The following is a 27,809-nucleotide window of genomic DNA, read 5'->3' on the forward strand; positions in this document are numbered from 1 at the left end:
CAATCAAATTTTACATGTATTTTTTTATATCCACAACAAAATACAATTCTCAGAGTTATTTTTACCTTTTCTGCATCTCTTGAGTTCTATTCTTGGAGATCAAATTTTTGTTTAATTCTGGTTTTTCAGAACAATAATTCATTTGTTTCATTAAATGTCCATCTTCTTCCCTGGAAGAAAATGCTCAGCTAGCTGGTAGTTTTCTGTGCATCCAAGTTCTTGTGCCTTTCGGAATATCATATTCCAGGCCCTTCTTTCCTTTAATGTAGAGGCAGCCAGATCTTGGGTGATCCTTATTGTGGCACCTCGGTATTTTAAATGGTTTTTTTGGCTGCTTGTAAAATTTTTTCCTTAATCTGATAGTTCTGATGGCCACAATATTCCTTGGGGTTTTATTTTGGGTTTCTTTCAGAAGGTGTTCGATAATTCTTTCAATGCCTATTTTACCTTCAATTCTATTACATCTGGCAGTTCCTTTGATGATTTCTTGAAAATATATCTAGGCTCTTTTTTTCATCATAGTTTTCGGAAAGTCAATAATCCTCAGATTTCTTTAAATCTATTTTCAAGTCTGTCATTTTTGCAAGTGATAATTCATGGTTTTTCCAGTTTGTCATTTTTTTTTGCTGACTGATTCTTGCTGTCTCAATGCATCATTATTTTCATTTGTTCAGTTCTAATTTTTAAGAATTATTTTCTTCATTAGCTTTTTACTTCTTCTCGTATATGTCCAATTGAGTTTTGAATGTATTGTTTTGGTCTGTGGAATTTTTCCATTTCACTAATTTTTCTTTAGTGAATTATTTCTTTTCCAATTCACAGATCCTACCTGCGAGTTCTTTGTCTTTCAATTCACAATCCTACTTTCTATGAGATTCTTTATTTTCAATTCACAATTCTTACTTTCCTGAGATTTTTTACTTTTTCCAATTCGTATTTCAGGAAGTTGTTGCTCTCTGAAGGCTTCTCTTTCCTTTCCCATTTTCTTCAACTCCTTTGCGACTTTTAATGGTCTCTTCTATAGAGCATTATGTAAGGAGGCAGTCGATGCATTTTGCTTTTGAGGTCTCTTCAGGTTTGCTGAGCTGCTCTTTTCTGCATAGAGCTTCGATCGTTCTTTCATCTTTTTATTCATGTTTTAAAACCTTTGGGTAGGTCTCCTAGGCGAGGGTTCCACTTCTCTGCAGAGCAGGAAAGATTTAAACCGATTTCGGCTCGAGGTATGGGAGAGTCTGGTGAGGTTTTCCTTCCCCAACAGGAAGTGGATTCAGCACTGGCGAAACTATCAAACGGCTTAGTAGGGCTGAGTGGATTAGCGATTGCCCTGGGCTAGAGACTAAGGGGTGAAAGTGTCACTGCCCCAGGCCGGAGCCTCTTGTGGGACTGTGAGTATTAGCAGCTGACTGCAAACCGCAGACCGCCCCGAACTCTGCCCCAGTGTCTGTGCCCAATGCAAATCGGCTCTGGAAAAGCTCTATGGCCCCAGCTGAGCTCCCCACTGCACAGATTGGAGTAACGTTGCGTCCTCCTGCTGTGCAGGGATCCTAAGGAAGCCGACTGCGGGTTGGGGCTGCACTGTGCTGAATTCTGTGCCTTCACCCTCTGTTTGAAGTTTCTCCTGGAACCTAATTTCTCTCCCTTCTGTGCCATCTCCCCTGGCCCCGGAACCAACCTTTTTTGGCGAGACTGCAGATTTTCTTCGGGTGAGTTGTTCTACTTCTTATCTTTACGAATTGTAGCAGTCAAGACTATTTTTGAGGCTCGATATAATATCGATAAAGAGGGTAAGGGAAGATCTTAGAAAGTCGCGTGTGTCTTCTCCGCCATCTTGGCTCCGTCCCCCCTGTTGGTCATTTCTTACAGAACAGTAATATTCCATAATATTCATATACCACAATTTATTCAGCCATTCTCCAACTGATGGAGATCCATTCAGTTTCCAGTTTCTAGCCACTACAAAAAGGGCTGCCACAAACATTCGTGTACATACAGGTCCCTTTCCCTTCTTTATAATCTCTTTGGGATATAAGCCCAGTAGTAACACTGCTGGATCAAAGCATATGCACAGTTTGATGACTTTTTGAGCACAGTTCCAAACTACTCTCCAAAATGGTTGGATTCGTTCACAACTCCACCAACAATGCATCAATGTCCCAGTTTTCCCACAGTCCATACTGTATTTCATAAATCTATCATCTCTTTGCAGTGTAGTGTTTGCTTGAAATAGTTTGGATAAAGATATAAGAATCACTTCCTTATGAGAATATAAGAATTCTTTTTTATTAATTAAAGCTTCTTATTTACAAAATATATGCATGGGTAATTTTTCAACATTGACCCTTGCAAAACCTTCTGTTCCAAATTTTCACCTCTTCCCTCCACCCCTTCCCCTAGAAGACAGGTAGTCCAATACATTAAACATGCATGTTAGAGTATATATATATTGTGTTACAGATTCAATTCCCAAAGTCTCTCTTTGGGTGTAGATGGCTTTTTTTTTTTTTATCACTCAAGTGGAACTGGTTTGAATCATCTCATTAGTGAAGAGAGCTACATCAATCAGAATTGATCATTATATAGTCTTGTTGCCATGTATAATGATCTCCTGGTTCTGCTCATTTCACTTAGTGTGTGTTCATGTAAATCTCTCCAGACCTCTCTGAAATCATCCTTCTGGTCATTTCTTACAAAATAATAATATTACATAACATTTATATAAGATAATTTCTTTAGCCATTCTCCAGTTGATGGGCATCCACTCAGTTTCCAATTTCTAGCCACTACAAAAAAGGCTGCTACAAACATTTTTGCATATATAGGCCTTTTCCCTCCTTTAAGTTATCTTTGGGATATAATCCCAGTAGTAACACTGCTGGATCAAAGGGTGTGCAAAGTTTGATAACTTTTTGAGCATAATTCTAAATTGCTCTACAGAATGGTTGGATTCATTCACAGTTCCAGCAATAATGTATCAGTGTCCCAGTTTTCCCACATTCCCTCCAGCATTCATCATTGTCTTGTCCTGTCATCTTAGCCAATTTGGCAGGTGTGTAGTCATATCTCAGAGTTGTCTTAATGTGCAATTTTCTGATCAACAGTGATTTGGAGCACCTTTTCATATTACTACAAATAGTTTCAATTTCTTCATCTGAAAATTGTCTGTTTATAACCTTTGAGTATTTATCTTTTTTTTTTTTTTTTTAATTTAATAGCCTTTTATTTACAGGATATATACATGGGTAACTTTACAGCATTAACAATTGCCAAACCTCTTGTTCCAATTTTTCACCTCTTACCCCCCCACCCCCTCCCCTAAATGGCAGGATGACCAGTAGATGTTAAATATATTAAAATATAACCCAGATACATAATAAGTATACATGACCAAAACATTATTTTGCTGTACAAAAAGAATCAGACTCTGAATTATTGTACAATTAGCTTGTGAAGGAAATCAAAGATGCAGGTCTGCATAAATATAGGGATTGGGAATTCAATGTAATGGTTTTTAGTCATCTCCCAGAGTTCTTTTCTGGGTATAGCTGGTTCAGTTCATTACTGCTCCATTAGAAATGATTTGGTTGATCTTGTTGCTGAGGATGGCCTGATCCATCAGAACTGGTCATCATCTAGTATTGTTGTTGAAGTATATAATGATCTCCTGGTCCTGCTCATTTCACTCAGCATCAGTTCGTGTAAGTCTCTCCAGGCCTTTCTGAAATCATCCTGTTGGTCATTTCTTACAGAACAGTAATATTCCATAATTTTCATATACCACAATTTATTCAGCCATTCTCCAACTGATGGACATCCATTCAGTTTCCAGTTTCTAGCCACTACAAAGGGCTGCCACAAACATTCGTGCACATACAGGTCCCTTTCCTTCTTTATAATCTCTTTGGGATATAATCCCAGTAGTAACACTGCTGGATCAAAGGGTATGCACAGTTTGATAACTTTTTGAGCATAGTTCAAACTACTCTCTCCAAAATGGTTGGATTCGTTCACAACTCCACCAACAATGAATCAATGTCCCAGTTTTCCCACATCCCCTCCAACAATCATCATTATTTTTCCTGTCATCTTAGCCAATCTGACAGGTGTGTAGTGGTATCTTAGAGTTGTCTTAATTTGCATTTCTCTGATTAATAATGACTTGGAGCATCTTTTCATATGACTAGAAATAGTTTTAATTTCTTCATCTGAGAATTGTCTGTTCATATCCTTTGACCATTTTTCAATTGGAGAATGGCTTGATTTTTATAAATTAGAGTTAATTCTCTATATATTTTGGAAATGAGGCCTTTATCAGAACAACTGACTGTAAAAAATATTTTCCCAGTTTATTGCTTCCCTTCTAATCTTGTCTGCATTAGTTTTGTTTGTACAAAACTTTTCAGTTTGAGTATAATCAAAATTTTCTATTTTGTGATCAGTAATGATCTCTAGTTCTGCTTTGGTCATAAAGACCTTCCCTTCACAGGTCTGAGATGTAAACTATCCTATGTTCCTCTAATTTATTAATGATTTCATTCTTTATGCCTAGGTCATGAACCCATTTTGACCTTATCTTGGTTGTACTGGCGTTAAGTATGGATCAATGCCTAGTTTCTGCCATATTAGTTTCCAATTTTCCAGCAATTTTTATCAAACAGTAAGTTCTTATCCCAAAAGCTGGGATCTTTGGGTTTGTCAAAGACTAGGTTGCTATATTTGTTGACTGTTTTATCCCTTGAACCTACTCTATTCCACTGATCAACTAATCTATTCCTTAGCCAATACCAAATAGTTTTGGTAACTGCTGCTCTATAATATAATTTTAGATCTGGTACAGCTAAGCCACCATCATTTGATTTTTTTCATTAATTCCCTTGAAATTCTTGACCTTTTGTTTTCCATATGAACTTTGTTGTTATTTTTTCTAGGTCATTAAAATAGTTTTTTGGGAGTCTGATTGGTATGGCGCTAAATAAATAGATTAGTTTAGGTAATATTGTCATCTTTATTATATTTGCTCGCCCTATCCAAGAGCATTTAATATTTTCCAATTGGTTAGATCAGACTTAATTTGTGTGAAAAGTGGTCTGTAATTTTGCTCATAAAGTTTCTGATTTTCCCTTGGCAGATAGATTCCTAAATATTTTATATTATCAGTAGTTACTTTAAATGGAATTTCTCTTTGTAACTCTGACTGTTGGATTTTGTTAGTGATGTATAAGAATGCTGATTACTTATGTGGGTTTATTTTATAACCAGCAACTTTGCTAAAGTTGTGGATTATTTCTAATAACTTTTTTAGCAGAATCTCTGGGGTTCTCTAAGTATACCATCATGTCATCGGCAAAGAGTGATAATTTGGCTTCCTCATTGCCTATTCTTATTCCTTTAATCTCTTTCTCAGCTCTTATTGCTATAGCTAGCGTTTCTAATACAATATTAAATAGTAACGGTGATAGTGGGCAACCTTGTTTCACTCAGATCTTATTGGGAATGGTTGCAGTTTGTCTCCATTACATGATGATGCTTACTGATGGTTTTAAATAGATGCTGCTGATTATTTTAAGGAAAAGTCCATTTATTCCTATACTCTCAAGTGTTTTTAATAGGAATGGATGTTGGATTTTATCAAATGCTTTTTCTGCATCTATTGAGATGATCATATGGTTTTGTTAATTTGGTTATTAACATGGCCAATTATATTGATAGTTTTCCTAATATTGAACCAGCCCTGCATTCCTGGTATAAATCCTACTTGATCATAGTGTATTATCTTGGAGATGATTTTCTGTGGTCTTTTTGCTAATATCTTATTTAAGATTTTAGCATCAATATTCATTAGGGAGATTGGTCTATAATTTTCTTTCTCTGTTTTCAGCCTACCTGGTTTAGGTATCAGTACCATGTCTGTGTCATGAGAAGGAATTTGGTAGGACTCCTTCCATTCCCTATTTTATCAAATAATTTATATATAGCATTGGGGCCAATTGTTCTTTAAATGTTTGGTAAAATTCACATGTAAATCCATCTGGTCCTGGGGATTTTTTCTTAGGGAGTTGTTTAATTGCCTGTTCTATTTCTTTTTCTGAAATGGGACTATTCAAGCAATTTACTTCCTCCTCTGTTAGTCTGGGAAGTCTATATTTTTGGAGGTAGTCATCCATTTCACTTAGGTTATCAAATTTATTGGCATAAAGTTGAGCAAAATAACTCCTTATTATTTCTCTAATTTCCTCTTCCTTGGTGGAAAGTTCTCCCTATTCATTTTAAGACTACTAATTTCATTTTCCTCCCTCCTTTTCTAATCAGATTTACAAAGGCTTATCTATTTTATTGGCTTTTTCATAGAACCAACTCTTAGTTTTATTAATTAGTTCAATAGATTTTTACTTTCAATATTTTTAATTTCTCCTTTTAATTTTAGAATTTAAATTTAGTATTTGATTGGGGGGTTTTAATTTGGTCTTTTTTTAGTTTTTTAGTTGCAAGCCCAATTCATTAATCTTTTCTTTCTCTGTTTTATTCAAGTAAGCCTCTAAGGATATAAAATTCCCTCTTATTACCGCTTTGGCTGCATCCCACAAATTTTGGTATGATGTCTCATCATTGTCATTATCTTGAGTGAAATTATTAATTGTATCTATAATTTGCTGCTTCACCCAATCATTCTTTAAGATGAGATTGTTTAGTTTCCAATTCCTTTTTGGTCTATTTACCCCTAAATTTTATTGAATGTAGTTTTTATTGCATCATGATCTGAAAGAAAGCATTTACTATTTCTGCTTTCTTGCATTTTAATTCTTGAGGTCTTTATGTCCTAATATATGGTCAATTTTTGAATAGGTTCCATGAGACTGCTGAGAAGAAAGTATATTCCCTTCTATCTCCATTCAATTTCTCAAGATCCAACATACCTAATTTTTCTAATATTCTGTTTTACTTCTTTAATTTCTTTCTTATTTGTTTTGTGGTTTGATTTGTCTAATTCCGAGAGTGCAAGGTTGAGATCTCCTACTATTACAGTTTTGTTGTCTATTTCTTCTTGCAACTCTCTTAACTTCTCCTTTAGGAAGCTGAGTGCCATACCACTTGGTGCATATATGTTTAATATTGATATTGCTTCGTTGTTTATGCTACCCTTTAGCAGGATTGGTTTCCTTCCTGTATCTCTTTTAATTAGATCAATTTTTACTTTTGCTTGATCTGAGATAAGGATGGCTACCTAACTTTTTGACTTCACCTGAAGCATAATAGATTTTGCTCAGCCTTTTACCTTTACTCTATATGTATCCCCCTGCTTTAAATGTGTTTCTTGTAAACAACATATTGTAGGGTTCTGACTTTTGATCCAGTCTACATATCTGCCTCCTCTTTATGGGGAGTTCATCCCATTCACATTTACGGTTAGAATTACTAAATCTGTATTTCTGCCATCCTAATAACCCCAGATTGTGCTCTTATCTTGCCTCCCCCACCTCTTTCCCCTTTTAAACTTAGTCCCCTCTTGTACTGTCCATCCTCTTTATAATCCCTCCCTCCCCCTTTGAGGTCTTTCCCCTTCCTTCCCTTATTACTCTTTTCTTTCCTTTTCCTCTCCCCGTTTTAATGAGGGTGAGAGAATTTTCTCTAAAACAAATGTCAATTATTTTCCTTTGAGCCAACTCTGATGAGTAAGATTCACACAATGTTCCTCCCTCTCTAAATTCCCTCAGATATGATAAGTTTCCTTAGCCTCTTTGTGGGATGTGGTTTCCCTTTTTATCCCTCCTTCCCACCTTATTCTGCCATCATCCCTTTTCCATATCTACTTCCTTTTTTATGTTATATCAATTACTATCAAATTTTACATGTATTTTTTGTATATCCACAACAGAAATACAATTCTCAAGAGTTATTTTACCTTTTTCTGCACCTCTTGAGTTCTATTCTTGAGAATCAAATTTTTGTTTAGTTCTGGTTTTTCTTCAGAAACAAATGGAATTCATTTGTTTCATTAAATGTCCATCTTCTTCCCTGGAAGAAAATGCTCAGCTAGCTGGGTAGTTTATTCTTGGCTGCATCCCAAGTTCTTGTGCCTTTCGGAATATCATATTCCGAGGCCCTTCTTTCCTTTAATGTAGAGGCAGCCAGATCTTGGGTGATCCATATTGTGGCACCTCGGTATTTAAATGGTTTTTGGCTGCTTGTAAAATTTTTTCCTTAATCTGATAGTTCTGAAATTTTGCCACAATATTCCTTGGGGTTTTTATTTTAGGGTTTCTTTCAGAAGGTGTTCGATGAATTCTTTCAATGCCTATTTTACCTTCTGATTCTATTACATCTGGGCAGTTCTCTTTGATGATTTCTTGTAAAAATAGTATCTAGGCTCTTTTTTTCATCATAGTTTTCAGAAAGTCCAATAATCCTCAGATTATCTCTCCTAGATCTATTTTCCATGTCTGTCATTTTAGCAAGTAGATAATTCATGGTTTTTTCCAGTTTGTCATTTTTTTGGTTTTGCTTGACTGATTCTTGCTGTCTCAATGCATCATTAGTTTCAATTTGTTCAGTTCTAATTTTTAAAAATTATTTTCTTCATTAGCTTTTTTACTTCTTTCTGTATATGTCCAATTGAGTTTTTGAATGTATTGTTTTGGTCTGTGGAATTTTTTTCCATTTCACTAATTTTTTTTTTTTTAGTGAATTATTTTCTTTCTCCAATTCACAGATCCTACTTTCTTGCGTGTTCTTTGTCTTTTCCAATTCACGGATCCTACTTTCTTGTGAGTTCTTTGTCTTTTCCCATTCACAAATCCTACTTTCTAGTGAATTCTTTATTTTTTCCAATTCGTATTTCAGGAAGTTGTTGCTCTCTTGTAAGGCTTCTCTTTCCTTTCCCCATTTATCTTCTAACTCTCTTTTGAGACTTTTTAATGGTCTCTTCTGTAGAGAGCATTATGTAAAGACGACAGTCTGATGCATTTTGCTGTTTGAGTTCTCTTCAGGTTTGCTGACCTGCTCTTTTTTTCTGCATAGAAGCTGTCGATCGTTCTTTTCATCTTTTTATTCATGTTTTAAAGCCTTTAGGGTAGGTCTCCTAGGCAAGGGGGTTACCAGCTTCCTCTGCAGAGCAGGGAAAGATTTAAAGCGATTTCCAGCTCCGAGGTATGGGAGTGCTCCGAGTGAGAGTTTTCCCTTCCCCCAACAGGAAGTGGATTCAGCACTGGCCGAGCTATCAAACGGCTTAGTAGGGCTGAGTGGATTATCGATTGCCCTAGGCTAGAGACTAAGTGGTGAAAGTGTCACTGCCCCAGGCCGGAGCCTCTTGTGGGACTGTGAGTATTAGCAGCTGAGCGCAGACCGCCCGGAACTCTGCCCCAGTGTCTCTGCCCAATGTAAATCGGCCCTGGAAAAGCTCTATGGCCCCAAGCCGAGCTCCCCACTGCGCAGATTGGAGGCTAACCCGGGCTGCGTCCTCCTGCCGTGCAGGATCACAACTGCCCCAAGGAAAAGCCCTTACTGCTGGTTGGGGCTGCGCGCTTGTGCTGAGATCTGTGCTTTCACCCTCGGTTTGAGACTCTCCTCGGAACCTAATTTCTCTCCCCGTCTGCGCCGATCTCCCCCCTGGCCCCGGAACCAACCTTTTTTGCTGAGACTGCAGATTTTCTTCGGCCGGTGAGCTGTTCTACTTCTTATCTTTACGAATTGTAGCAGTCAAGACTATTTTTGAGGCTCGATATAATATTGATAAAGAGGGTAAGAGAAGAGGTTAGAAAGTCGCGTGTGTCTTCTCCGCCATCTTGGCTCCGCCCCCCCACCTTTGAGTATTTATCAATTGGAGAATTGTTTGAACTATTAGAGTCAATTCTCTATATATTTTGGAAATGAGACCTCTATCAGAACCTTTGAATGTAAAAATGTTTTCCTAGTTCATTGTTTCTTTTCTAATCTTCTCTGCATTCGTTTTGTTTGTACAAAAACTTCTTAACTTAATATAATCAATTATCTATTTTATGATCAATAATGGTCTTTAGTTCTTCTTTGGTCAAAAATTCCTTTCTTCCCCACAGATTTGAGAGATAAACTGTCTTATGTTCTTCTAATTTGTTTATAATATCAATCTTTATGTCTAGATCATTTTGTGTCTTGGTATATAGTGTTAATGCCTAATTTCTGCCATACTAGTTTCCAATTTTCCCAGCAGTTTTTGTCATATAGTTATTTTTTATTCCCAAAGCAGGGGTGTTTGGGTTTGTCAAACACTAGATTGCTAGAGTTATTGACTATTTTGTTCTGTAAATCTATCCCACTGATCAGCTGCTCTATTTTTTAGCCATTATCAAATGGCATTTGGTGACCACTGCTTTATAATATATAGTTTTAGCTCTGGTACAACTAGGCCACCTTCATTTTTAAAAAAAATTATTATTAATTCTCTTGAAATTTTTCACATTTTGTTCTTCCAGATGAATTTTGTTGTTATTTCTTCTAAGTCAATAAAATAGTTTATTGGGAGTTTGATTGGTATAGCACTAAATGAATAGATTAGTTTAGATAGTATTGTGATCTTCATTATATTTGCTTGATCAATCCAAGATCACTTTATATTTTTACAATTATATAGATCTGACTTTATTTGTGTGGAAAGTGTTTTGTAGTCTTGCTCCTATACTTCCTGACTTTCCCTTAACTGATAGATTCCCAAATATTTTATTCTATAGACAGATATATATATATATATATATATATATATATATATATTAAATGCAATTTCTCTGTATATCTCTTGCTATTGGATTTTGTTAGTGATGTAAAAAAAAATGCTAGTGATTTATGTGGATTTATTTTGTATCCTGAAACTTTGCTAAAATTTGGGATTATTTCTAATAGTTTCTTTAGTTGATTCTCTACGGTTCTCTAAGTATACCATCATATCATCTGCAAAGAATGATAATTTGGTTTCCTTATTACTCTCTAGTATTCATTACTACTCTAATTCCTTTAATCTCTTTTTCTTCTCATTGGCAAAGATAGCATTTCTAATACAATATTGAATAGTAATGGTGATAGTGGGCAATCTTGTTTCACCAATGATTTTACTGGGCATGGTTCCAATTTCTCCCCATTACATATGAAGCTAGCTGATGGTTTTAAATAGATGCCACTGACTTTTTAAAGGAAAAATCCATTTATTCCTATATTCTCTAGTGTTCTTAATAGGAATGGGTGTTGGATTTTATCATATTTTTTTTTATTTCTGCATCTATTGAGATAATATTATATATATATATATATATATATATATATATATATATATATGTGTGTGTGTGTGTGTGCGTTAATTTGTTACTGATATAGTCAATTATGCTATTAGTTTTCCTAATATTGAACCAGCCCTACTTGGTCATGGTGAATTATCCTGTGTATGATTCCCTATAATCTCTTTGCTAATATATTATTTAAGATTTTTGCATCAATATTCATTAGGGAGATTGATCTATAATTTTCTTTCTCTGTTTTTGCCCAATCTGGTTTAGGTATCAGTACCATATCTGTGACATAAAAGGAATTTGGTGGGAGTCCTTCATTGTCTATTTTTAAAAATAATTTATATTGTATTAGAGTTAATTGTTCTTTAAATGTTTGGTAGAATTCACATGTAAATCCATCTGGTCCTGGGGATTTTTTCTTAAGGAGTTGATTAATAGCTTGTTCTATTTCTTTTTCTAAAATGGGACTATTTAAGTCATTTATTTCCTCTTCTGTTAATCTGGGCAAGCTATATTTTTGTAGATATTCCTCTATTTCAATTAGGTTGTTAGCATAAAGTTGGCAAAGTAATTTTTAATTATGGCTCTAATTTCCTCTTCATTAGTTGAAAATTCTTCCTTTTGATTTTTAAGACTAACAGTTTGATTTTTCTCTTTCCTTTTTCTAGTCAAATTGACTAAAGGTTGATGTATTATGTTGGCTTATTCATAAAACTAGCTCTTAATTTTATTTATTAATTCAATAGTATTTTTACTTTTGATTTTATTAATCTTTCCTTTTATTTTTAGAATTGCAAGTTTGTTATTTGATTGGGGCTGTTTAATTTGTTTTTTTTTTCCCCAAGCTTTTTTAGTTGCAAGCCCAATTCATTGATCTTCTCTTTCTCTATATTATGCAAGTACACATCTAGAGAGATAAAAAATTTCCCCTTATTACCTCTTTTGCTGCATGCCCCAAATTTTGGTATGTTTTCTCATTATTGTCATTCTTGAAGATGAAATTATTGATTGTGTCTTTAGTTTGATATTTTATTCATTCATTCTCTAGAATAATATTATTTAGTTTCCAATTACTTTTTGGTCTATTTTCCCTTTGCCTTTTATTATTTTTTTAAATTAAAAAAATTAATAATCTTTTATTTACAGGTTATATGTATAGGTAACTTTACAGCATTGACAATTGAAAAACCTCTTGTTCCAATTTTTCCCCTCCTTTCCCCCACTCCCTCCCTCAGATGGCAGGATGACCAGTAGATGTTAAATATATTAAAATATAAATTAGCCACACTATAAGTATACATGACCAAACCGTTATTTTCTTATCTTTTATTGAATGTAATTTTTATTGCATCATGGTCTGAAAAAATGCATTTACTATTTCTGCCTTTCTGCATTTGATTTTGAGGTCTTTATGTCCTAACATAGGAACAATTTTTGTATAGGTTCCATGAACTGCTGAGAAGAAAGTGTACTCCTTTCTGTCTCCATTCAATTTTCTCCAAAGATCTATCATACCGAATGATATGACTTCTTTCTTATTCATTTTGTGCTTTGGTTTATCTAGTTCTGAGAAAGCAAGGTTGAGATCCTCCACTAGTACAGTTTTGCTGTATATTTCTTCTCGCAACTCTCTTAATTTCTCTTTTAGGAATTTAGATGCCATACCTTGTGATGACGGCGTATTTTAAAATCAGCCAGAGTCAGGAATTCAGGTTAGGGGAAAATCGTCAATCTTTATTCTTAGCAGAGATGAAGAAAGATCGAAGGAAGAAGGGAACCGGCAATACTTATGTCAGCAGCTGAGTCAAGAAGCTAGCTAGACCAGAAGCCACAAGACCAGCAGCTACCAGAATAGAACCCCCAGCAATCTCTCTCAGCCTCTCTTCCTGTCTCCCTGACTCCACCCACCAAAATCGTCATTTCCTATACAACACATCAGGACTTGCACAGAGAGTGGGCAGGGGCCATTCTTTGCCCAAGCATGTATATTAATAGAGTATAGTCCAATTACTATTTAGCCTCATGTGCTTGGGACCTCAGTGCATCAACTCAAGCCTCGGCCCATTACAATACCACTTAGTTCATATATGCTTAATATTGATATTGATTTATTATCTATTTTTCCCTTTAGCAATATATAGTTTTCTTCCTTATCTCTTTTAATTAGATCAATTTTTTCTTTTACTTGATCTAAGATAAGGGTGATTACCCTGTTTATTTCACTTGAAGCATAATAGATTCTGTTCCATGCTCCAAGTCATTATTAATCAGAGAAATGCAAATTAAGAGAACTCTGAGACACCACTATATATCTGTCAGATTGACTAGAATGGCAGGGAAAGATAATGTGGAATGTTGGAGGGGATGTGGGAAAACAGGAACACTGATACATTGTTGGTGGGATTGTGAATACATCCAACATTCTGGAGAGCAATTTGTAACTATGCTCAAAAAGTTATCAAACTGTGCATACCCTTTGATCCAGTTGTGTTATTACTAGGCTTATATCCCAAAGAGATTTTAAAGAAGGGAAAAAGGCCTGTATGTGCAAGAATGTTTGTGGCAGTCCTCTTTGTGTGGCCAGAGACTGGAAACTGAGTGGATGCTCATCAATTGGAGAGTGGCTGAATTAATTGTGATATATGAATATTATGGAAAATTATTGTTGTGTAAGAAATGACCAATAGACTGATTTCAGAAAGCCCTGGAGAGACTTACATAAACTGATGCTGACTGTAATGAGCAGGACCAGGAGATCGTTATAAACTTCAACAACAATACCATATGATGATCAATTCTGATGGATTTGTCCATCTTCAGCAATGAGATGAACCAAATAAGTTCCAATAGAGCAGTAATGAATTGAACCAGCTACACCCAGTGAAAGAACTCTGGGAGATGACTATGAACCACTACATAAAATTCCCTATCCCTCTATTTTTGTCCGCCTGCATTTTTGATTTCCTTCACAGGCTAACAGTACACTATTTCAAAGTCCAATTGTTTTGTACAGCACAATATTTGTTTGGACATGTATACTTATATTTAGTTTATACTTTAACATATTTAACATGTATTGGTCAAGTGGCCATCTCAGGGAGGGGGTGCTGGGAATGAGGGGAAAAACTGGAACAAAAGCTTTGGCAATTCTCAGTGCTGTAAATTACCCATGCATATAACTTGTAAATAAAAAGCTATTTAAAAAACAGATTCTGTTCCAGCCTTTTACTCTTACTCTATGTATTTCTCTGCTTTAAATGTGTTTCTTATGAACAACATATTGTAGGATTCTGCCTTTTAATCCAGTCTGCTATCCATTCCCACTTTAAGGAAGAGTTCACCCCATTCACATTTTTGGCTAAAACTAGTAATTCTGTATTTCCTGCCATCTTATTAACTCCAAATTATACTTTTCTCTTTCCTTTTCCTCTCTCCCTCCTCCCACTATTTTATTTATGAGCACTATTTGCCTAAAGCAGCCCTCCCACTTTAGAATCCCTCCCCCTTTATTATTCCTTTTCCCTCCTATTTCTGTTTTCCCTTCTATTTAGCCTATCACTTTTCCCCTTTTTTTCTTTCTCTCCCCCCCACTTTTCTATAAGGTGAGAATAGTTTCTCAGTAGAATCACATATGCTAATATATTCTTTTTGAGCCAAATCTGATGACAGTAAGATTCACACAATTTTCATCCTCCTCCCTTCTTGCCCTTAATCATAATAGTTTTTTTTCCTTTTATCCAAAGATGTATTTTCTCTTGTTTTACCTCCACCTTCACCTTTTTTCCTGTACATTCCCCTTTCCTCCTCTAATTTCTTTTTTTTTTATATTATAGCAGTAAAATCAGATTATACATGCAGTCTTTATGTATACTCAGAACAGACATATAGTTCTCAGGATTTATTTTCTTTTTATCTTTTCACGCTTCTCTTGAGCTCTATATTTGGAGGTAAATTTTTCTGTTCAGTTCTGATCTTTTCCTCAGCATTCACCTGTTTCACTGAATGTCCATCTTTTTACCTGAAAGAAAAGACTTAGTTTGGCAGAGTAATTTAGTCTTGCTTGCATTTCAAGTTCCTTTGCCCTTTGTAATATCAGATTCCAGGCCCTTTGATCTTTTAAGGTAGAAGCTGCTAGGTCCTGGGTAATCCTTATTATGACTTATTGGTATTTGAATTTTTTTTCTGGCTACTTGTAAAAATGTTTCCCTTGGTCCACTATTTCTGAAATTTAGCTGTGATATTCCTTGTGGTTTTAATTTTGGGGTCTCTTTCAGGAGGTGTTCAGTGGTTCAGGAGGTTCTCTCAATGGTCATTTTACCTTCTGATTCTATGACATCTGGGCAGTTCTCTTTGATGATTTCCTGAAAAATAATGTCCACACTATTTTTTTCATCATGCTTTCCGGAAGTCAAATAATCCTTAAATTTGCTCTCCTAGATCTATTTTCCACATCAGCTGTTTTCCCAAGTAGACATTTTACATTTGTTTTTCTATATTTTTTTTTGCTTGACTGATTCTGAATGTTTCATTGAGTCATTCATTTCTATTTGTTCAGTTCTGATTTTTAGTGAATTATTTTTTTATTTACTTTTTTAAACTTCTTTTTGTATTTGTATTTAATTTTTTAAACGAGTTGTTTTGTTCTTTGGTATTTTTTCCATTTCACAAATTTTCCTTTTTCAGGGAGTTATTTTATTTTCCCGTTTCACATATTCTCTTTTCCTGGGAATTTTTTTACCTTTTCCATTTCACAAATTCTGTTTTTCAGGGAGTTGTTTTCTCTTTCCATTTTATCAAATGTACCTTTTAATGAGTTATATACCTTTTCCAAACCTCCTTGCAAAGTTTTAATTTCCTTTCACCATTTTTCTTCCAGCTCTCTTTTAAGATCCTTTTAAATTTCTTCTAAGAGAGCCTTGTGTGATAGGGACCAGGTTACATCACCTTTTTGGTCTTCATCTGGAAACAATCTGCTTTTAGTCTCCTCAAGGTTTGAACTCTGTTCTTCTCTTTCACTATAAAAACTGTTTATGGTCAGAGTTCTCCTTGATTTTTTACTCATTTTTTTAAAAGCTAAGGTCTGCTTTTAGGGCAGGGGATGTTTTCCAAGCTTCCTCTATAAGCAGTGCATGCTGAACTTGATCAGTGCTGACTCACTCCCTGTGCTGAGTGGACATGGCCAGATCCCATGAGATTCTGGCATTTCACATGCACTCTTTATCTTTTGTGTTTGTGTTGAATGTTTTATAACTTCTCTGATGATCTACTTGCTTGCAACCAGGGCAGAGTGGCCTACACTGCTGTAGATTCCTCCTTATACATTATCTGACATAAGGAACTCCCATTGCTAGGGATTCTGTGCTGCACTCTCTATCCGTACCTAACCTGCTTTAGCTTGGACCACCTCCTTCCTTGCCTGATTGAAACAGATCTTTTCTGGTGATCTTCAAAATTGTCTTCTGCTGGTAATTTGGTAATCTCCCAATATTTGTGGATTTTACCATCCAGAACTAATTCAGAGACTTGATTTGGTAATTAGTCTGAGGGTCGTGGGAGAAGGTCAGCAAGAAATGTGCGTCCTCTCTGCCACCTTGGCTCCGCCTTGAGAACGCTTTATAAGGATATAAAAATTAGTTCCTTCCAGGGTTGAAAGTCTCCTTCCTGGTTAGCAATTTGAAATTTTAATGTAATATTGTATTTCCCCCCACATTTTTCCTAAGTCTTTAGCAGTTAATAACTGAGGGAGCACACACACATACATATGCATATCTTTATAAATACACACATACATATACATACACATAAAAGCACATATATGCACATGTATGATCCTTTCTCTCAAGCAACTGACAGACTGGTAACTTACCATAATGAATTATACTTGAATTTCAAAACATGGCATTTTAGATTTAAAATGTCACTCAGCAAACATTTGTTAAGCATACCATTATTATTGGGAAGCATAGATCCAATTTTGGGATGAGGTATCATCAAAGACTTCATTTAGAAGGTGGAGTTTAAGATGACCACTGAAGGAACATGGGAATTCCAAAACTCAGGGATGAGGAGAGAGCAGTTCCAGCATGTGTGACATTTAGTGCAAAAGCATAGAGCTAGGAAAAAGTAAATCTTGCATAAGGAACATTAAGGTGACCAGTTTGGTTGCACCATAGATTAGTTTCTAGAAACTACTGTGCAATGAGCCTAGAAAAGCAGACTGGAGCAATATTGTGAAGACTTTTAAATGTCAAACAAAACAGTGTACATTTGAACTGGTTTGAGTAGGGTAATAACATGGTTAAATTCATATTTCAGGAAAATGATTTTTGTAAGTTGTAGAAGAGGTTTTGGAGTGAGGAGAGGTGAAATGAAAGGAACAAAGCAGATGGCTATTTCATTATTCCACATTAGCTGCTTTGAGCATGTTAACCAAGCTGATGTCTATGTGAACAAAAGGGACAGATATAAGAGATTTGTGAACTTAGAAATGACAAGATTTAGCAACTACTTCAGTATGTTGGTTAAGAGAGAGGAGTAGAGAATGACATGGAGATAAAAAAAAAGTTAACTGGAAGATTGATGGTACTGTTGAAAAAAAGCACTTACAAAGTACCAAATACAGTCTGTTTATTTTTTTTTTTTACAAATAAAGAAACTGAGATGCAAAAATAATGAATTATCTTTTCAAATTTGCACAATTTGTTAGTGATGGATAAGGATTCTAAGCAAATATTGCTGATGTCTAATTCTGTATCTTTTCACTGAGATGACACATTAATGCATTTTAATAGTAGAAATCTTTTCTCCAAGAACTAAGAATTTTCATTTTAAGAATGACTTGTTAATGTGTGAATATTTTAAAGCATATTTTGTGAATTTTCTAATAACTATTCCCTATTTTAATTATCATTCAGCAAATATTTAAACAACAACCATGTAAAAGGAGGAATGGTAGGTGATAAGTGAAATTCAAAGATAAATTAATGACTTCTCTTTTTTTCAAAAGTTTATAGTTTTAGTACAATACCTCACTAGAAAGTATGTCCCATTAATGGAAACAAACCTTCTCATTTACTTCAGGATAAGAATATTCTCTGTTTCATGTGTATGTATGTATGTACATATTTATTGCTATATGATGCTATATTCCTTTGATTCAAGACAGTTTAAACAAGTTGAAGTACACTAATAAGTATTCTCAAAGAGAGGAACAATACCCAGATTTGAATTCTTTCTCTGCTATATATTTGTGAGAACTTGTACTAGTCTTTTAATCTTTCTGGTCCTCAATTTCCATCTTTACAAAATTAGTGATGGTTTAGGGGACTGAGAACATGATCTTATGGCAACAATGGCATGAAATAATAATTCAATAATGCCAAACTCTAATGATTTTAGATAATTAATGTTTCTTCAAAAATTGAATAAGCTGCTTTGTTATCACAGAAAGGGACATGACCAATATTACTTAAATATATTTTTGCCTAAATAATTGGTGTACAATATTTCATTTTTATAAATATAGTATCTGACTTGGTAGATGTTTGTAGGAAGAGAGAAGCAATAAGCATAGTTGAAATATAGGGAGAAAATATCAAGTTCAGTTAAAAAGCTTACTATGAATTATTTATTTAGGGATTTTTATGCTGTCAGGATAAATTTTTATGCTGTCAGGATAAATTTAACCAATCAAGGTACAGAATCAATTACTCAAGTCTCAGAGGTTATCCTGTTCTCCTTTCCACCTCCCACCAACATGTAGTTCTGTACTCCCAAATAAATTTGCAATGCAATTCGAAGAAAAAATGATAATTTTGCTACATAATGGCATTCTATTTTCTCTACCCTTGTCTTCTAAATACTATGACTTCTGGAATTGATGTCAGTCTTGATATTAATCTGACCTTTGGGAGAGCATTTACATACTATTTACAAAGGGAAAAATCTATTTCTAATTTACTTCTGTTAAATAATGGGCACTAAAGAAATTAGAGTAAAATGGAAAATATTTGTTTGGGGACCTTTATTTGCACAGGTTCTAAAGATTACAAGGACAAACACAAATAATAGGGCCATTGATTGGATAAATAAATAAATATAGCCATTCTGATATAGTTAGGATCCACAGCCCAGTGGAAAGTATAACAAATAATAACAAAAATATGATCATAGAAATGGATAAGTTTATAGATTTATAGGTACTGGGAGTCTTTACAAGCTCCATTTTTAAATGGTTTAGGCCAATCAACCTTCATTTCCTTCTTGTCTCTCCTTATGATTTAGGGACTTTGCCATCTTTCTTCAACTGTAATATTATCCACTCTAGTCTCAGTACTTGAGATGTTCTCATCCTGGATCAACCAGTAACTGATGTTTTTCACTCATTCCATCATACCAGTCTTATTACAAATCCCAATTTGACTCACAGTTGTGGAAAAATTGCTCATCATAAACATTGGAGGCAATGTCTTCACTAGGAATTATCCAGATCAATGAAATCACAGGATTATATATATATATATATATATATATATATACATATATATTTTTTTATTTTATTTTTACATTGTTCTCTCAAGTCCTTTTTCTTTTCATCCTGACAAAATTAGAATATAAAACTGGACATTATTTATCCTATTCTTTCTCCTCCTTTTTATGGGACTTTACTTCCCTTGCTATCCTTTGATAGTGCTTTGGAAGTGTTTAAGCTATCAGATTTCTACATATTTAAAAAAAAATTGGGACCTAATTGATTTGTTTATTTAACTTATGTGCTTAATCAATTAGTTTGACCTAAATTAATTTTTAATTTTAAGATCAAATCATTTTATGTTTGATACTATTATTCAACCCAACAAGAAAAGAAGTTTTTGTTGTTGCATGTGCACAAAGATAGGTGCACCCATGAATATTAAGTTTTTCCCTTTTGAACTTGTAATAGGTTTTTTTTTTTTTTTTTTTTGTGGTTGTTGTTGTTGTTTTGTTGTTGTTTTTTGTTTGTTTGTTTTGTTTTTGTTTTTCTGAGGCAATTGGGGTTAAGCGACTTGCCCAGGTCACACAGCTAGATTTTGGAACTCAGGTCCTCCTGACTTCACTGCTAGCGCTCCATTCACTGTACCACCTTGTAATGGGCTGAGGTTTGAGTTGATGCACTGAGGTCCCAAGTACGTGAGGCTAAATAGTAATTGGACTATACCCTATTAACATAAATGATTGGGTAAAGAATGGCCCCCGCCCACTCTCTGTGCAAGTCCTGATGTGTTGTATAGGAAATGACGATTTTGGTGGGTGGAGGCAGAGAGAGAGGGAGGAAGAGAAGCTGGGAGAGATTGGCCTGGGTTCCATACTTCTAGCTGCTAGTCATGTGGCTGCTGGTCTAGCTAGCTTCTTGACTCAGCTACACACATTGCTATTGCCGATTCTCTTCCACCTACGATCTTTCTTCACTGAGAATAAAGATTGACGATTTTCCCCTAACCTGAATTCCTGACTCCGGCTGATTTTAAAATACCCGGTCTTCACCACGTAGCTGCTCCTGAACTTGTAATAGTTTTAAAATAATTTTTAAAAAGTTTTATTTTCCATTATCCTGCAACACACACACACACACACACACACACACACACACACACACACACAAATTCTGCCTTACTTGTTCTTTACCTTCCAGACATAGTTGCTTAAATCTAAGTTTTTGATTCACAATCTCTCTGTTGCATTACATTCTTGAAAGTCCAGTCACTTTATTTACCAGTTAGCCTTTTCATTGTAAAGTTATTCAGTTTCCACTGGTTTATTTCAGTTCTCTTCATTAGCCCTATATCATGACCTACTGTTATAATAATGTGAATAATAAAGTTAAAATGTGATTTGGTCACATAAGAATTGGGGCCTTTTCATTTAAGAACATTTTAAATTCTATGAAGTTGTAAAAATTAATTAGGAGAGGGATAATATTTGTGCATGAATTTTAGATTTTCAGGGTCTGCATCTTAGTAAAAAAATGGAGCAATGCTTAATTTGACTTTAATATAGTCTTTACTGTCCTCAAAGCAATCTATTTATATTAAAATATATTATACATATTATTTATATTAAAAACAGAAACCATCGCAATATAATTTTTTGAAGTATTCATTTCCAAATAAAATAGCTTGCTATTATGTGTTAGAATAGAAAATTGAGATTTAGAGTAGTGAACAGATAGACTAGAAACTTAAACTAGAGAATATGTTTCTCAGGAAATTAGAAAAGAAAAAGGGCTGCTCTATACCAACTTTCCCTTTTTCCTCATTCAGCAGAGAATGTCATGTTCTCTAAAAATCTAAAGTGAGGAATACAAATTCTCTTTCTCTTTAAAGTAAATATAAATTACTTCAATTAAAATACATATTCTATCTAGAGAAGAATCTTCTGTGGAGAAAATTATAATGCTGTATTTTAAAAAGCATGTTTTATTATTTATAAGCTGAGTAAAGATATTAGAGTTATTATCAGTCAATTGAAGGGATATCAATTATATGGATACCTAAAAACCTCTGGAGTATTCAAAGAATTAACAATTGTTTTCATAAAGTTATGCCTTGGACTACTGAAGGAGTAAACCTTTTCAAAGTGTGTCTAATGTGCCATTACTCCTTTAATGTTAACCATCACAAAAATAAAACTATTTTAGTTTTACCTATTAAAGGAATAGCTGAAAATTAAATACTTTGACCTTGTCATTGATTATATTACCACATTTTTTTCATTTGTTACTACAATGGTTACTTGGGAATTACATTAGGCAAAGTCCTTTGACTTACTGAGCAAACTCAGTAAATTATTTTTGCCTGTATTTGCTTGAAATATCAATTAAGTGCCTCTGAGAGAATTTACCTAAAAAAGTGAAGTTTATTTCCTTCACAATCAGCAAGAAAACCTAAGGACTGGAATAAAATTTAAAATTTGCAAGCTGGAGAGAGGAAATTTAAAAAAAAATCCAAGCTCCCTGCTGAGGCCTGATATATATATATATATATATATATATATATATATATATATATATATATATAACCATATAACCAAAGGACAGTAGTCATCAGGGTGATAATTATGGAACTGTGAAACTTGAGTTACCCTTCTCCCATCCCTCTATTCTCATAATAACTATTAAGACTGTGGTTAGCAAAAAATATCAATATGAGCCTGGGGTATTTTGAGTTAATTTTTGATCTTTGAACCCACTTGGGGGTCTCTTTTGCATAAAGAGGGCTAAAAAGTTTGCTTTTAAGGTTCTGGCAGGGAGTTATTGGAGTCCTAGAGAATTTCTGCATTCATTTGTTTTAACTGTCTTCCTGATGTTTTTATTTTTATTTAACATTTTTCTTTTGAACTGCTTTTAGCTAACTTGGGAACTAGTTTTAATTGGGGATACATGGAGATTTTATAACAATGTTTTATTAAATTAAATATTTTATTCTCATATTCTGAATGATGTGAGAGAAGTAATTTATTTGAACCCCTACTCTACTTCAATCATTATTAATCAATTTAATAAAATCATATCAAAGTTCTGTATATCAGGCCCCACAGCTGTGAACTGCACATTCTACATTTATTTGCTTAATGACAGGTGGTTAGCTAACAGCTATCTACCTTATTTTGCCTTGTGATGGTATCTAAGCCCATTGTGGCAGAGATCACAATTACATGGAAAGTCCCCCAAGATATTTTGTATCTCTTGGATCACTTGCCTAATTGGACCATCTTATGACCACTTAGGTTACTGGCTGTGATAGTTTGTGCCATTTCTGCCTGTCCAAGTTAAGGAGCAGCCTGTCTATCTTATGCAGAGATATTTCTTGCTTATTTTAGCTTATGCATCACATATCTACCAATGGAATTATTCTGTATTTGGTACAGCTGCTCCAGAATGACTGGATATCTAGTCCTGAGGAAATAGGGCCCTGGAGAAGGAGGAGCCAAGATGGTAGAATAAAGGAAGGAACTCAGCAACCTCTCCCCCAAACTGCACCAAATGACTTTAAATAAAGACTCTAAACAAAATTTTAGTGTCAGAACAACCCCAAAATGGAGTAGAACTTTTTCAGTAGAACAGTAATTTAGAAGCTCAGCAGAAAAAGTCTAGGACATCAGAGTGAAAGTCCAGTGGGCAGTCCTAGTGCAGGGCATGCCAGGGTAAGCTAGGACCCAGCCCCAGTCCTTGCTGGGCTGACCTCTGGATTAGCAGCAGTAGTGATGGCTTCCAGGACTCTCAGCCCAGAGAAACCAGAGGAAACATGGAGGGTGCGCAGAAAAGCCCTGTGGAGCCAAGTGGGAGCCCAGAGCACAATTCTGACTCCAGTGTCAGTGTGACAGGACCTCTGAATTAGCAGCAGTGCTGGGGGCTTCTGGACCACTCAGCATGGAATCACTGCAGAAGACTTGGAAGGTCAGTGGAGAGGGTCTGTAGCAACGGGGAGGGGGGGGGAGCGGGGTCTGCTGTACAGTTCTAGCATAGTCTGGGTCAGCAGAGCCTCAAACCGATCCGCACATTAGATCTTACAACTACAGTGAGGCAGCGACTCACCTCACAGCTCCATGGCAGAAAAAAGTGCTTCTGGTCAGATTCTCATAAGGATTTTTGAAAACAGCTACACAAACCCTACCTTGGAAATACATCCCTCCTTTAACAAAGAGTTAAAATGTTAGGAAAATGAGCAGACAACAGAAAAAAGTTTCTGATCATTAAAAGTTATGATGACAAGAAAGTGTGTGTTTACACTCTCAGAAGATGATACACATTTAAAGCTCCTATATCCAAAGCTTCCAAGACAAATAAGAATTGGGACTCAGGTCATGGAAGAGCTCAAAAGGGATTTTGAAATCCAACTAAGAGAGATAGAAGAAAAATTAGGGAAAATTGAAAGAATTGCAAAATGAAAAAAACAAAAGCTAATGAGAAGAATGTCTTAAAAACAAAATTGGTCACTTGGTAATGTACAAAAGCTCATTGAGGAAAATAATTCCTTAAAAATTAGAATTGAGCAAATGGAAACTAATGACTTTATGAAAAAACAAGACACAATGAAGCAAAACAAAAAGAAATAGAAATATAGAAAAAAGGTGAAATATCTCATTAGAAAAACAACTAATCTGGAAAATAGATGCAGGAGAGATGATTTAAAAATTATCCATTTTCATGAAATCATTATCAAAAAGAGCCCAGGCATCATCTTTCAAGATATTATTAAGGAAAATTGACCCGATATTCTACAAAAAGAGGACAAAATAGAAATTGAAAAAGTCCACTGAAAAAGATCCCCAAATAAAAACTCCTAAGAATATTATAACCAAATTTCAGAACTTCCAAGTAAAGGAGAAAATATTGCAAACATCTTCAAAGAAACAACTGAAGTATAGAGGAGCCACAGTCAGGATAATACAAGATTTAGCAACTTTTACATTAAAAGATTAGTGAACTTGAAATATAGTATTTTGGGGAGCAATGGAATTAGTCTTGCCACCAAGAATGATCTACCCAGTAAAACTGAATATAATACTAGGCAGGAAAAATGAAATAGAGGATTTTCAGGCTTTTACCATGAAAAGATGAGAGCTGAATGGAAACTTTGATTTTCAAATTTTCAAGGGCTTTGGAGAAGTATAAAGAGTTAATCAGGAAAGTAATATCATAAGGGATTTAATAAGGATCTTCTCTGCAATTTTGTCTTAAATAGTCATCTAGAATATGAAATAGTTGACTTACCTAGCATCATCAAATAGCAAGTATGCATCATAAGAAGGACTACAATTCAGGTCATCCTGGATTGCTATCCATTATCCTCTTTTCTATCACATTTAGAAAGCGAAATCCTGGAGAGCAAGGCTTGATTTATTTATTTATTTATTTTTACTCATTCATTCATTTATTTATTTATTTATTTATTTTTGGCAATTCTTTGTTCTGTTTTGGTCTTTCTTTGTATTCCCAACATTTAGCATAGTACCTGACAAATAGTAAATAGTTAGTAAATGTGTTTTTGGCTATGACTGGAAAATAAAAATGGATGCATTATCAAAGATATACTAAAGTAAAAAGTACAGATTATTCAGTGTTGAGGGATGATATGAAAATGAGAAGGGGAGCTACAAATATAGAATGTTGATATTCTATTTCTGGGTATTTGTGTCCTTGATAGCAAGGTTTCTGGGATGTAGAAAATAGCTGGATTTGGAAATAATCTGTTATTTGATAGTAAAGAGTAGATATAGATGGAGTGTCCAATTATTTGATGTGGAGAGAATATTTGACATTTCAAAAAAAGTCTATAAGGAAAGAGACCCCTAGAATCTAGAGGGAGAAATTTTATGGTACCCATTGTTATTTGGTGTTGCTCCAAAAGTTCCTTATTTTCTGTCAATGTTATGGTATGTCAGTATTATGGTATAAGAACATGTTTGCATATGTTTAATGAGGTTGTGTCACAAAGGAAAAAAATACAAATAAATGAGAATGATTTTGTCTGGAAAGAACTAATTATTTAAATAATAAAGTCCTTCTTTCATTTCAAGTGAAAACATTGTACTTCATTATTTCTGAATAGTTGCAACCCTATTCACTAGTAGGAAAAGAGACTGTTATTCTAAAATTTCAAAATTGAAGTGTTATGTTTTTATGACTCAAGCAAATTAGAGATTTCTCATCTGTACTGAAATGAAAAAGTATTGACATAACACATTATTATATTCACTAATCACAGATAATATAGGAATTTTGCATTAATATTAAAGGGAATCAATCTTTAAACAGGTATGTTATTAAGTAATTAACAGAAGCTAAGTATTGGGGATACAAAGAAAGGCAAAAAAAATTATTTTCCCTCAAAGAACTCAATCTGTTGGGAAGGTAATGTATAAACAACTAAGTACATATGGAATGTATACAACATTAAAGGAAAATAATCTCAGAAGAATGACATAGACACTTGGGGTATTCAGGAGGGAAGAAAAGGCATCTTGAAAAAGGATTAGAGTTTAATCTTGAAGGAAGCAAGAAAAGTAAAAGATGAGAGGGGGAGTGCATTTCTGAAATGGGGTATAACTGGTAGAATAGAGTGAGTAGTGAAATGGAATGACATCTATATGCAATATTAGATTGGGTAATAACAATGCACTGCACAGTATGTGGAAAAGAGTGATTTATGAAGGAACAAAGTGTTAAGGATTTAAACAAAGCAGTACACTTTTAGTAGGTCATGTGACCAGTAATATTGAGGATTATACTTTTCTTATCATCACAACCTCTCAGATTTTTTAGAAATAAAAATTATACACCAGAGATGAATCAGTTTTAGCTTTCTCCACAGTCCATGAAATTAAGAACACAAAAAAGTAAAAATCCAAAGTAATAACAACCAAGGATAATTTCTAGTTTCTAATACTTGTTCACTCAGTACTCCTTACTCCCCACCATACATCATGCTCCCCTGAGCAAGACTAAACAAGCCTACCCACACTATTTTAAATATAGCTGAATTCCACATTGCTCCCTCCTCTCAATGCTATGGAGATAAGATAAAAATGTACTCTTACAGCCATAGCAATGTGGCAGGGCTCTGTGTTCTAATAAAACTTGGCTTAGAATGGAGCTAGAGAGGGAAAGGAGATAAGGACATCTGTGTGACACTCCAATAAACTTGCAAAAAAAAAAAAAAAGACTAGTATGTAGCTGGGTACAGTTCTGTTCCACCAGAAGTCATTTGGAGCAGAAGAATCTGATGAAATTTGAATTGATCTCCATTTAAAAGTGGCTAGATACTTTGACATATAGGCAGCAAAAAAAAAAAAAAAAGGAACAAAATATGGACATTTTAAAAAATATCATGAGGTAGAAAATTAAAGAATAAGAGTAGTAGATACATTGACAGGGAAGGTTCTAATGGCAAAGATGAATGTGGCTTCTAGATCAGGGAAAAGGGTTGAGACATTTATTAATAAGACATGAGAGAAAGCAAACTGAAACAATACCTGATTAAACAGAGGGCCCTGAAAATTCATAAAAGACCTGGGTACCACCAGATCAGGATGTTCCTGAATAGTTTGAAAGAGAAATACAAAGTGTAAAGGCAGAATTTATAGTCTTTGCAATCCAGGTAATTGGCAAAATAGAAAAAAATGATATTAATTTTCACCAAAGAAATAAAAAAGATAATTTCTCATTGGAATTGACAAAAGTGAAAGTAAATGGCATCCTAAGAGAAAAGAAACAAAAACAATAACATTAATAAAGAGATAATGTCCATTCAAGGAAATCATATTAATTTCAAAGACAGTATACACAGAAAAAGTATAAAAATTTTAGATTTTCCAGAAGAACACAGGATAAATTGTTATCCAATTTAATTTACACATTGCATCCAGAAAATCACAATGATGAAAACATTAAAAAATACATACTGCAAATTTCAAAAGCTACAATCGTCAAATACCATTGAGAAAAAAGAAATTCTACAAGAAATCAGAATTCTTTCAAATATAAAGAAAAAAGTTGTACAAATTATAAAAGACTTTTCTTGCACT

The sequence above is a fragment of the Sarcophilus harrisii genome, chromosome 4 (genome assembly GCF_902635505.1).
Source record: "Sarcophilus harrisii chromosome 4, mSarHar1.11, whole genome shotgun sequence".
Lineage (NCBI taxonomy): Eukaryota > Metazoa > Chordata > Mammalia > Dasyuromorphia > Dasyuridae > Sarcophilus > Sarcophilus harrisii.